At 39.3% G+C, this 13,055-nt stretch overlaps 1 protein-coding gene across 1 annotated transcript in view; it reads right to left on the reverse strand.

Annotated features, from left to right (window-relative positions):
* The window catches only part of RASGEF1A (RasGEF domain family member 1A), a 264,654-nt gene that overhangs the window by 212,561 nt on the left and 39,038 nt on the right, over positions 1-13,055 (reverse strand). The gene's annotated exons all lie outside the window — the stretch shown is intronic.

Consider the following 13,055-nt stretch of genomic DNA (forward strand, 5'->3'; position numbering starts at 1 on the left):
AGATTATTTGAGGATCTACAGTCGAGTGATACACAAATAAGATACATTTTTGTTAATTGTTAGTTGAATGTATTTTTAAGCTTTAACTCCTGTGTTTAGTGTCACTTTAATGAGAGAAACACATTCCGCACATTCCTGCCCTCAGTCTTTCTATTAGGACAGATCACTATGAAGGTGCTCAGAAAAACCTGGAATCCACCATCTTGCCTGCTGCAACAAAACATCTAAAGGGTAAGATTTTTTTTTTATTATTATTGTTTTTCATTATGCTGTGTGGATGGGAACAAATAGCAGACATACAAAGTGGTTCCCCAAATTTGAGTGCAAAAGTGAAAATACACTGGCCTCAAACATTTTCACTTAAATATATTTCTCAATAGCCACAAAGGATATAAAGTACATCAACTTTGTGTGCACTAAATACCTTTGCAAACCCAAATATTGTATAAACAACAACGGAGATACAGGAGATAAACTCTATACTGTACTGGAGCAGAAAAAAAAACAACTGATGAGCTCGGGAGACTTCTCTCCGCATATTCTTTGTCAGTATATCAGCATTTGGATGGCATTTAGTGCAACCTCTCCTGGAGTTCTTCTTTAAAGAACCCTGGAACAATAAAACTCTTACCCCTGTAGTGGAATTACCCCTGCCTTGCAGGGGTTAATTGCTCTATTTGTCTAGGGGGCTCAAAAAAAGCCATTTCACTCACTTGATCCTCGGTCTTGCAACTGTCAGGACTCACCTCTCTCCCCTCCGCTCTGGCTATGGAATGTCAATGGCAGCCCAGGGGATCACTCTAGAAACCCGGATGGAGCTGGCAGGACCGAGGATCAGGTAAGTGAAGAAAAGCAATAGTATCATTCAATGTAGACAGAATTTTTTGAAGTGACAGACGTAAACAAAAAGACTGTTAAAGTAAATATATCCTGACATCTGTATGCACGGCATCCCCCTCTCTGGAGTCTGCATCATTTTACACCCACATATCTGCAATTACCCAGTGGCTAGTAAAATAATGAAGTACATGAAATTGATTTTGTTTGCTTTGCTTTGTGGTCCCTGTCATTCTGATTTCTTCTATTCTGCCTGGTCTTATCAAGGAGCTGCATGAAAATGTAAATTATGTAACGCAAAGGTAGACAAGAATATCAAACAGGAAGAGCTTGATGAAATGCCGCATCATCCCAACACCACTTCTGCATTGTAACTCATTTCTAGGTGACACCTGGTGTCACTTTTGATAAATTACCTTTCACAATTCATCATATTAAGTTATAGATAGACACAGCTTAAAAAGAACGGTGATAATACATACAATATTTTAGATTATTATGCTTATTTCTTTGCCTTACTATTTCATCATCATCGCTACTCTGCAGTAAGATTTTGTTTCTTTGCGCATTTATTCGCACATGGGGGTGAAGCATAGGTGCTGACACTTTAAAACAATTTTCCGGGATACTGCATAACAAAAAAACAAAAAGAAAGAAAAAACAAGCATATTAAAGTTGACTTTCAGGCAGACATGAAAGACACAACATAATGCAGCTAGGTATTCAGTATCCATTAATAAATCATTAAATTTTTTTTAATTGCAAGCAGTGTAAGTGCCTTAATTGGATTTGGTATTAGTCTCAGTCTCAGACTAGGAGAGGGAGGGGCAGGACTGCCGGCCAATCAGTTTTGCTGCATGCAAATGCACTGATGAGGAACATGTTGATAGAAGGAAAGAGTAGAGGGCAGAGAGATGTCTTCATCAGTCTGCTACTGCTCTTTCAGTTTCCAGTCAGCATGCTGTGGGTACAGAGATGACACCACTGTATTACTGAAAGTGTATGTAAATCCTAACAATGGGCCATTGTTAAACTGGCCGTACAATGTGCGAATTTCAGCCAGTTCTTAAAGAACTGGACAAAATTTGCACACTGGGTGCCCCTGTCGGCTCCCTTCCGCCCGGTATCCTTTGATCAGAAGAGTCGAATGAAAAATCTTCCAGTGAACAATGACAGCAGCCAATCAGCTGTTGTCACTGCTCAAGTATTCTGACAGTAGCTGTTTAGCCAGGCTGAACAAAAAATAAACCAGTGTATGGCCAGCTTTATTTGCTCCAGTTTGGTCTGTAAAATATTTAATTGTAAGCATTTTGTTATATCCGATCAAGAAGTAAAAACAAAAAACTGTTGATCCTGCCTGAAATCTAGTGATCTGATAGCTCCCTGTGCTCTCTGCCCCAATGCCAACTGGCTGGTATCAGTTGGCATTGTTTCCAGCGGGAAACCTGGCTGCCAAAGAACATGATGTTTAGACACCATAAAGGCTGACAGCAGCTAGAACATAAGACTACTAAAAGAAGCAGCACAAGTCTAAAAAATGTGTAGAAAGCCGGCCCATTGCTGGGAATCAGACATGACTGAACGGATAACACACAATATTTTGCAGAAAAAGGAAAAATACCGCACAACTGTGGATGCCACCAAATAGAGTCTTTATTAGTGTTTCTCCATTCCCATCCTGGTCACATTAGTAATACTCCCCACCACACAACCACACACCTGTAACATGTTTCACCCATTGGGATTAATCCTGGAGATATCATAATCATAGAGAATCATTTCTATGATTAAGCCCAATGAGTAAAACGCGTCAGCGTGTGTGCTTGGGTGGAATGTGACCAGAATTTGGATGGAGAAACACTAATAAAAGACTCTATGTGGTGGCATCCACCATTGTGCTGTATTTTTCCTTTTTCTGTAAATGAAGCTGGGGTGTGGACGAGCTTACTTACCTGCACCCACGAGGCTCTCACAGGGTGCAGAGTTCAATATAGCATATACACAGTTACATTGTTAGTCAGGTTGAAAAAAGACACATGTCCATCGAGTTCAACCTATAGAGATATGAAGTAGAAAAAAAGCTTAAACTGCCCCCAATTACCCACTGTTGATCCAGAGGAAGGCAAAAAAACCGTATAAAGCATGGTTCAGTTTGCTCCAACGGGGAAAAAAATTCCTTCCTGACCCCATAAGGCAATTGGATATTCCCTGGATCAACAATATCTGATGCATTGGCGTGGTGGTGTTTGTGTTGGCACAAAACACACAACATTGTGGTTTTAATACACTGTGGTTCTTGTTAGTTGCATTTGTTCATTTATATTATTTCCCCTCATTTTCCCCATGTCTATAGTTTGTCTTGCTGTGATGGTGTAATGAGATTAAATCAAATTAATTAAAAGGCAACAATTTGAACTAATCAGTGAGCTAATGCTTTCTGGTCAACACTGCAACCAAAGTGATATAATTGACCTTTTTCTAAAAGTTCTGCAAAGGAATCCTGATACAGCGATGTTTTGAAATGGCTTGTAGCTGAGATTTCGTTTCCCTTTCTGCTTTCTGATGAGCACAGTGCGGTGGGTCAAGTGACCATCATGAATGATTAAAGGAGAACTCTAGGCACAGACATCTTTATAAATACCTTTGAGCAAAAAAAAACATACTCTGTACTAATGGTGCAGCTCTGTGTCCTGAAATGTAAAATTCACTTTTTTGTCGTTCATACCGGGTACTACAACTAGCGCTCAGTGCTGGTATAAAGCTACGACTTTCATATAGGGAAGCAATAGTGTTATTTATCCACCCCTCTCCCCTTGACTAGTCACAGAATGCCTTTTATTTAGAACATTTTTCACAGAATACAAAGCATTCTTTATGCATACTTAGAAGGGGATATTTTCAAGTGGGTGTGCACTCTAAAGAGAACCAGTCATTCTAACATCCAGACATTTCGGGTCCCATTTATAACAGAAAATAGATGTCACTACTCTCGGCTATGCTCACAGTGATACTTTACACAGGGCCATTCCGATTATACCGCAGCATTAACTGGTCATTTCAGGCAGCATCTCATTAGAGGACAGCGGGTGTGTGTGTGTGTGTTGGGAGGGGGGAGATAGCAACCTGTGATGCTCGGTTCACCATCACGCTGTCAGCTCGCTGAAATCATCGGTTTATAGGGAGCTAAGCAGGGACACTCCGGCTGCCATCCCACCGAGCTCCTGGCAACCAGAGATGTCACTGAGCTGGGCAGCACCGGGTCTAACACAGTTGCCTGTCCCCTGCAAATTGCTGCCAGAGTCATCCACCTTACCAACTGCTCAATATTCGCCACCTCTCCCTGCCAATACCTCCACTGGCTTCTGATTGCCAAATGAATATAATTCAAAATTCTAACAAAATACAAAACCATCCACATCCAGCTACTGTACATCACCAACCTCATCTCAAAATATCACCCAAACCATCCTCTTCACTCCTCCTGAAACCTCCTGCTTCCTCGCTCCCTTTTCACCTCCTCCCATGCTAACCTCCAGGACTTTTCCAGAACCTCTCCCTTCCTTTTGAACTCCCTACCCCAACCTGTCCAGCTTTCTCCTACTCTGTCTGCCTTTAGGCAAGCCCTGAAAACTCATCTTTTCAATGAAGCCTATCTCACCTCTACCTAACAACTAACATTTGGAACAACTCATCCCCACACACCTGCCCCTCCATTTTAGATTGGAAGCTCTCAGGGGCAGGGCCCTCCTAACCATCTTGTTTTAAATTGTGTTGTAAATGCAGCCCTCCTTTATATTGCAAATCACTGTGCACACTGTTGGTGCTATATGAATCCTGTATAATAATAATAATGATAATAATAATGATAATAATATTAATAATAATGATGACCTGCTTTTTTGGATCATTCATAGTGATGCTTAGCACTAATAAGTGAAGAAGGGGCTTTTGGGGACATGGTAGAGAGGTACTGAGCCTATATAGTTGCAGGCTCAGAATCCATGTTGTCCCACTATCCCGGATCAGGGCAAACAAATAAAAAGCCAAAGGCTCATACATATGAACTGCTAATTCTCCTGTTTGCCCCATGCTTATATTTTACATTTTTCATCCATACTGTGAGAGCACAATCACATTTGTTCATAATTAATTTTATGAAAATTCTGTGTAGGAATAAATGTACACATAAAGATAAGCATGAAATATTAAGACAAAACCTGATAAATGAGTTTCAAAATAATTGGGGGGAAAAAAAAACTTTTGGCGCTTGCATGTGTATTATAGAATCAGTCCATGTAATACCTGTTCTGGGATTTCTGAATCGTAGCTGTTCACTAGGAAGATTAGTGGATTTTCTCTTCTTCCCCATTGGTGGTCTAGCATCCCGCTGCTAGGTGTACGTCTGACAAACGTAATGCCTGCGATTAAGATTGGATGCCAGGTGCTGGGACACCATAATCCACACTCCAAGGGCTTTATTATCAGACAGGCTGAGGATTGACTGTACACTCTAGGAGATCCAATTTCCAGAGCAAAACATATCATATTAGACAAAATTGTTTTGAACTTTACCTTCATATCTTGTTACATAGAACCAGAAAACTTATGGGCCCAGGTCAGACATCTCATGGGTGCATCCAGGTCAAACATGTAATTTGTGGGCTCCATCACAGCAAGAGTTACTGATACTATGGAACTACAAGTCCTAGCAAGTTTTTCTCTCAGTTCACAGTGCTATGTGTGGGGTAACAGGTTAACAAAAGCATTGATTGATTTTAAACATTGTTGTAATTTTTTAATTACAATGCCAATTAAAGGCAAGGAAAGGGCTGCATCTGACCCATGGGCTGCAGTTTGGGGACCACTGAACTATAACATTGCTAGGGGTGCTAATCATGTTTTATTCAAATCTTGAACTTAATGATGCTGTCTTCCAGCTGAAACACCCAAAGTCATTATAAGATCATACTATTGTATTATTATGTATATGGCATGCATAAGGAAGCTCAGGGAAATAAAGATGACGATTTGCAAAAAAGGTTACACAGCAAGCAGCAGTCACGTTGTAGCTCTGGAAAACTGGAATCTGATAGCTTGCTATGGTTTAGCGTCCTCATGGTGCCATTTTCACTTTTTAAATAATAAATCTGAAAGTGCATTAGATGCAGTAGATTTACATGGACTTGACTAACAGATAAATCTGAACTCCAGATAACACTTTTTATGCAGTTACAGCAACAATTTTTTTTTCTTTTGGGATAAAGGTTTTACATAAATGAATAAAAGCGGATCATTGTAAGCACCCCTATCAGTATTAAATGGTTTGTCTCAGCCACCTTTTGGTGGACAGCTTGGTCTGTTAAAGGAAGCTGAAAAAATACAAATGTATTGACTGGATCACTAGGTACAATTAGGGACTGGTAAGCTGCAATGTGCTACATTTTTGGTAGGGATGAACCGATAGCGATACAACTATTAGTATCTGTGCCAATACTGGGCATTTTCACAAATACTTGTACTTGTGAAAATGCCCTGATACCAAACACGATACCAGCGCTAAAAGTGGCTGCTTTTGGTCCCATGTTTGCTAGGGACCTCACGGCAGCCTTATCGGAACCATCCAGCATCTGTTTACAGTGCTTATGCCGGCCTGCACATCTCCCCCTCCTGAGATCCTCTGCACCCCTACTGAGACCCTCTGCCCGAGACACCAGGCCAGCACCCCAGAGCAGAGCAGCAGCACAAAGTATGTAGCAAATTAATTTACTATTATTCTGCATTGCTGTATAATGTATTGCTGGGATTTGTAGTCCTCTATAGCTTGTGGTATTCTGCATTGCTGTATAATGTGTTGCTGAGATTTGTAGTCCCTCTACAGCTTGGGGTCAGAAAAACTACCTGGGTCACATCAGTCACAGCTGCAACCGGGCCCCAGGCACTACACTGTGGTCATAAAATCGTTAGTTTGTATTATTTAAGAAAAATGTGTTCATTTAAAACAGTTTGGGTTTAAAAGTGCTTTTAGCTAAATTGACCTTTCCAGAGTTACGGGGCACTTGCTGTCCAGTCTGTTGGTTGCAATGTTTAGGGCAGCAAACCTAGGGCCACTAGACTGTTATTATGATTGACAAACAAATGCAATCATAAAAAATAGAGTGATGATGCAACACTAGTTCACTATTTAACCATTAGCTTGCCCATTCAGTCTCTGCACTCTCATGTGTTCAGATCTACTAAGTGCTCTGCTGTTGTTCCTGTTCTCTGTGTATGACCCTGGCTCTGGCTGATTGATCTCCTGGTTCCTGACTCCGGTTATTGTTTCTGTTCATCCTCCTCCTGATCAGTGTTCCCTGATCTGGTTCAGCTGACTACACGCTCTGGCATCTGACCTCTGGCATGGCACTCGCAACGTCCTGGACTTTCCCTATTGTTTTTTGTCATTTTTGTTTATTGTTATTTTCAATAAACTCATTTTATTTTTAACCTGCACTTAGTTTCTGTCTGGTTTCTTGGTTCCCTAACAAAGGGTTATTTAAAATTTTGGTCCGAGTTCTTCTTTAAATGTAGGTTTACACATATCTGACAGAAGTAACTGAAACCCTCTTGAAATCCATATCCTATAATCTTCTGCACAGTAGCAGATTGGTAGAGAACGTACACAGTGGAAGTGCACAGCGCTGTCAGTCTAACACAGGGACAGTGAACACTATTAAATGCCAACTATCAATGCATTCCTTAGACCCAAATAACTATGCCGACGTAAATAGACCTGCCAATTTAAATTATTTCAGTACAAAGTTAAAATATAATTCAGCTGACCATTAAATAGTGATTTTGTATCATGCAGTGCAATAGCGTTTGGCCAGCCCTGCATAAAGACTTTAGGAACTTTGGCTGTTGGTAAATTTTGTGTATATGAACCTTGATAATAGGAACTAACAAAGCCCTGAAATGGTAATGAAAGATCTTTATTGATGCTGCAATAATCTTTATATTATCAGAATGTTGTGGTGTGTTACTGCATACATGCTAATCTGCATTTACACATTGATGTGCTTGCGGTAAGGCAGAACATTATTTTAAATAAGCTGTCAATGAACCACAGTGCAGGTTTTAGCAGCAAAATTTTCTTTACTGCTGTGCACCATAGGGTACAGATACAAACATTTGTTGTTATCTGCTAGCTAGTTGCATTGGGGTGTCATTTGGAGACACCAGTGGTAAAGCATCCACGCTTGCGGCTGAAGCAACTGTCAGAGGTCTGCTGGTTCAACTTTCATGCACTCCTACTGTGATTGTGCTACTGATGCACTCAGCTAATGTGAGTTTTATGTGGTTTTACTGTTATGTTCTCACTAAGCAGAATTACACATGATGTGCTTGTATTCCGTTTGAGCCTATCTAAACCCAGAAGTGACAGAGTTGTGACATACTGAGAGTATTTATATTGGACCTTTTGGTAAGTCCATGGGGACTGAAAACTGCTGCATCCCTGGGGAGGAGATGTTTGCTCAGCGTGACCTGCATTTAATTTGGGAGTCAATGCATTTGCTTAATGTCATTCCAATAGATGGAGGGTATCTTAGTTGAAATGTTGATGTGCCCGTTGGGAAGGGGTCCTCAGTTAGAAAGAGATCTTATTATTTAACATTCTTAAGGAATTGTCTTCACAGATTTTTTGGTTTATATTTCTGTGGATTTTTGTTTTCTGTATTGTCTCATATATATTGACGTCTGTCTAAAGATGGCCATACTGTATACTATTAGATTTCCAAATGAACTTTTGTATGAAAGATTTTTCTTTACCACTCGATAATACCAGCAGACACTTGAAGAATGTCTATCAAAATGTTGTTTGATTCTAATGTTCGATTTTGGAATTAATGAAGTTTCCCAAACAAAAACCCTATTCACCGTTAGAATTTCGTTAGTTTGAGAAACATTTTCTGACCTGCTCTTTCGTGTTTTTTCCTCACTGCAGTCAAAGTTGATCATAGATTTGACCCCATCAGCTAATAGAAAGTCAAAAGAAAGATCTTTCATGCGAAAGTTCCTTTGAAAATCTAAGCAGTGTATCGCCAGATTAAGGAAGTGCAGCACCCACTTGCACTTGTACATTTTACTATAATGTTTTTTTGTAGGTATGCCATTCCTATATAGTTTTAGGGATCATACATAAAAGAATATAAGTTGTATGTTTAGATGGACAGCTTTGGCAGATAACTTTCATTTGGGTGATAACTGACATGACTTGTCATCAAAGAAGAAAGCCATCTTTTTGGAACTTGAGTGAACTGAATTTTCAATTACAAACACATTGAACACATCAAACACATTGAATATATAATACCATACTAAGGGGTCTATTCACAAAGCTGCCGAGGGCAGCCGAGTGAATGACCGATCAGAAGTGAAGTGAGCCGAACACTGTTCGGCTATTTACGTCAGGCTGGTACGGCTGATTTCAGCCGTACATCAGCTGAAATCAGCTAAGTTTCTTTATATGGAGGTGATATTTGTAATTGGTGATGTGACATTATCCATTTTCATAGTCCTGAAAATAGGACATATGAAGTCCTTATGCAGAGAAAGTATCTGTTTAGGAAAAATTACACGTTTATTAGCTACGTCTCTTAAGTGATCTCCAGGTAATAATGTTCACAATTGATGAGTAGGAAAATGCAGTGCTAGTTATGTCAGTGGAGTCTAACAAATCTGTTTAAGTCTTTATTTATTTTTGTTCGTCTGATGTAATATAAGGCTACACTTACCTAGAATGTATAGATTATGATACACATTAGTGGGTTGTATAGCACACCAGATGAATTTCTCCTTCATGAAACTGATGACAAGGTGTGAGAGACTTTTACACACTTGCTATACTGTTCTTCATATTTACTAGACCACATCCTGACACACTTTATGTTTTTGAGTAACTAGTAGGCCACAGAAACTCATGCAGTGGATTATGAAAACCTTAAAGTGTATGTCAAGGCAAAAAGTAAAGAAAACAAAACATGCACATATAACATTTCAGAAGGGAAAATGTAGTACAATATAGTTACAGGTCAACAGGAATGAATCCTGAAATTCAGGGAAAATGGCTATTGTACTACTAACATGGCAATATCATCACCTACATGGCTATAGCACCACCAAGATGGCAACACCATCACCTTGTCTTTGGCAAATCTGCTCCCCATTGAAAGTTTTGCCAAAATACATTGGCATCATTGGAAGGGCATTTCTTGGCTAGGTTTTGCCAAAGGGGAAATCATTTTCACTAAATTTTGATGCTCACCCCTAGAAGTCAAGTGAGAAATCAAAGTAACCAGATATGACGCCAAGGAACAGGGATTAGGCTGCAGACAGTATCAAGAACTCCAAATCCAATTGTCTTTAAATATATAAATCTTTAAATATAGAATAGCAAAAATCATTATTTGTGCTCATCCTAATTTGTTATATATCATGTAAAATAAACAACACATTTGCAATGGGCTTTGCAGTAGGTATAATTTGGAATTAGGGGATATCTCACCATTGTAAAAAAAAATCTGAGGTTATTCATGGCATCTGATTTTATCCGGTACTGTAATATTTGTTTCAGCTGTACTTACCCTTTAATATTTTAGAAAAACAGAGAAACTCTGAAGTGTTATTATACATAACTGCAATTGCATTTTCTTTGTAACAAAATGGCCTGCTATTAAATTGAAGTTTTTTTTAGTGGTAATAAGAAACTGTAAAGCAACTTTAGATTAGACACATACTAATGAGTAGACTAAAAGTTCAGCTATATAGTGGCCACCACACTAGACATTTTCCACACAGTAATCAATGTGAGCAATTATGTTGCGCTTGGTAGTGAGCAATGTTCTTACTGTGTCATCTTGCTATTTATATTCAAGTGAAAAAAAAAAAGAAAATTGATGGATAAATGAATACATGAGTGAATAAAGATTCATAAATTAGTGTAAAATATGTATAATAAATAAATAAATTATTATAATTAGTAAACTGTGTCTTTGTTCTGTTCAATATTTCGTTGATAAAAATGTGATAATAAAAATGTGATAATAAAACAGTATTCTGTGATTAAACGCTCAATCCCACGTCTGTAGGGATTACATATACATTCAGATTCTAAAGTTTGATCTCATCATTCGATTGGTTGATTATAATTACACAGCTATACAAAAAATAGCTCACATAAAACCATTTATCATCGCCCCAAAACGAAAAAACGAAAAAAGCAAAAAGAAAAGCAATGTCTCCATATAAGACGTGGATTAGGGTTACGCAAAAGATTCTTTCAATCACCAAGGCATTTAACTCTTTCACTCAGAGGAGAAAAATGAATGAAAACCAAAAGAAAGGGAACCCAAAAAATAACCAAGAAAAAAGTGTCTATTACTTTGTCTTCAATCCATAAGTCCTCAAAAATTCTTTATATTTCTCTCTCTCCTCCAAACGGTCAGCACACGGTTCTGATGCTGGTGTCAAACGCCCTCCAGGAGCAGCCCAGCTGATCACGGTTATACACATTGTTGCAGCTGGTGTTTTCACATAGTTTTTTCCAGCGCAACTAAATTGGTTAAAATTTTCCACACAGTAGCCACCAATCAAACACCATTAGATGTCCTAGCCAGACGTGTTCAGATAACTCAGTATGCCAGAAACATGTCTACAGAAGCCATCACCAAGAAAAACAGGCCATGGCAGGAAAAGACACTAGTTGGCAGTGGTTCACTCGCTTATTGGTTCTGCGTGTAGTGCATTTCTGCATGGAATATGTAGATGTGCTGGTAATCATGAAAATAGCAGAGAGATTTAAATAAAATTCTATGGTTCTGCTGTCTTAGGGTGAGTTTTCTCCTACTACTAATTTGGTGTGGTTAGGCCACCTGGTGGTGACATGGTATATAGCTTTGTTGCTTTCTATGATTGATTTCAGTACACAATGTATTACTAAACACAAATAATATATATAGAACAAAAGTGATCTACAGGTGAAACTCGAATAATTAGAATATCGTGCAAAAGTAATTGCAGTAAGTGCTGCAAAAGGGGCCCAAACCAAGTACTGAGTACATATGCATGCTTGTACTTTTCAGAGGTCCGATATTGTTCTATGTACAATCCTTGTTTTATTGATTGCATGTAATAATCTACTTTTTTGAGGTTGTGGATTTGGGGTTTTCATGAGCTGTAAGCCATAATCATCACAATTATGACAAATCACGGCTTGAATTATCTTGCTTTGCATGTAATGAGTCTATCTCATATATTAGTTTCACCTTTTAGTTGCATTAGTGAAATAAATGAAGTTTGCACGATATTCTAATTAGTCGAGTTTCACCTGTATGTTATCTAAAATAGTGCTCCTAATTTAATCAATAGGACTACAATTGCTTGAATAATGCATTAGATTGCAGGGTTGAACTGATCATTGACCAAAACCCCAGAGGGGCTGTAAACATGATCAGAATGATAAATACTAACAGTCACTTTATTTCCCTCTAATATCCTACAGTAACTGTAACCATACTGTATGTTATTGCTCATTGGTGGTGCATAATTTTTCACCCAGCAATAGCCTTTTAGAACAGGATTTATAGCTTACTTTAGCCCAGAGCTATAATGATGATAAAATTCAAATCACTTTCCTCAAATTTGTTTTCCCCATTGGTATTTTATACCAGTATTTTGTTTATTTTCTGGATCATTTATATCTATTACATCATTAAATACAACTGTTCTAGGCAATCACTTAGGGGTCTATTCACGAAGCTGCCGAAGGATCTGGCCGTAGCTTCGGCCGATCCTTCGGCTAGCTTCGGCCCCAGGACCCCTTCGGTTCAGTAGAACCAAAGGGGTGCTGTACGGGCTATTCACAATAGCCCGTACAGCTCCCGAACATTACCGAGCGGCTCAGTCGAGCCGAACGCATATGCATCGGCTCGGCTGAGCCGTGCTGAAAGACGAAGCTGGCCGAGCCATTGGCCGGCCAACAGCCTGCTTCTGACAGCTGGGCGGATCCAGCCGTGATCTTACGGCTGGCTCCGGCCACTTGTAGAGAGATCAGCGTCCCTGGTTACCTGCTAACCAGGGACACTGATCTCCAAACAGCTAACTCTCTCTGGCTCCCCGGGAGTCTCCTGCTCCCGGCCGCCAAGGAGAGAAACACTGCTGTGTCTTTTTTTTCTTTATTCTGA

The sequence above is a fragment of the Nanorana parkeri genome, unplaced genomic scaffold, assembly GCF_000935625.1.
Source record: "Nanorana parkeri isolate BGI_ZX_2015 unplaced genomic scaffold, ASM93562v1 scaffold218, whole genome shotgun sequence".
Taxonomy (NCBI): domain Eukaryota; kingdom Metazoa; phylum Chordata; class Amphibia; order Anura; family Dicroglossidae; genus Nanorana; species Nanorana parkeri.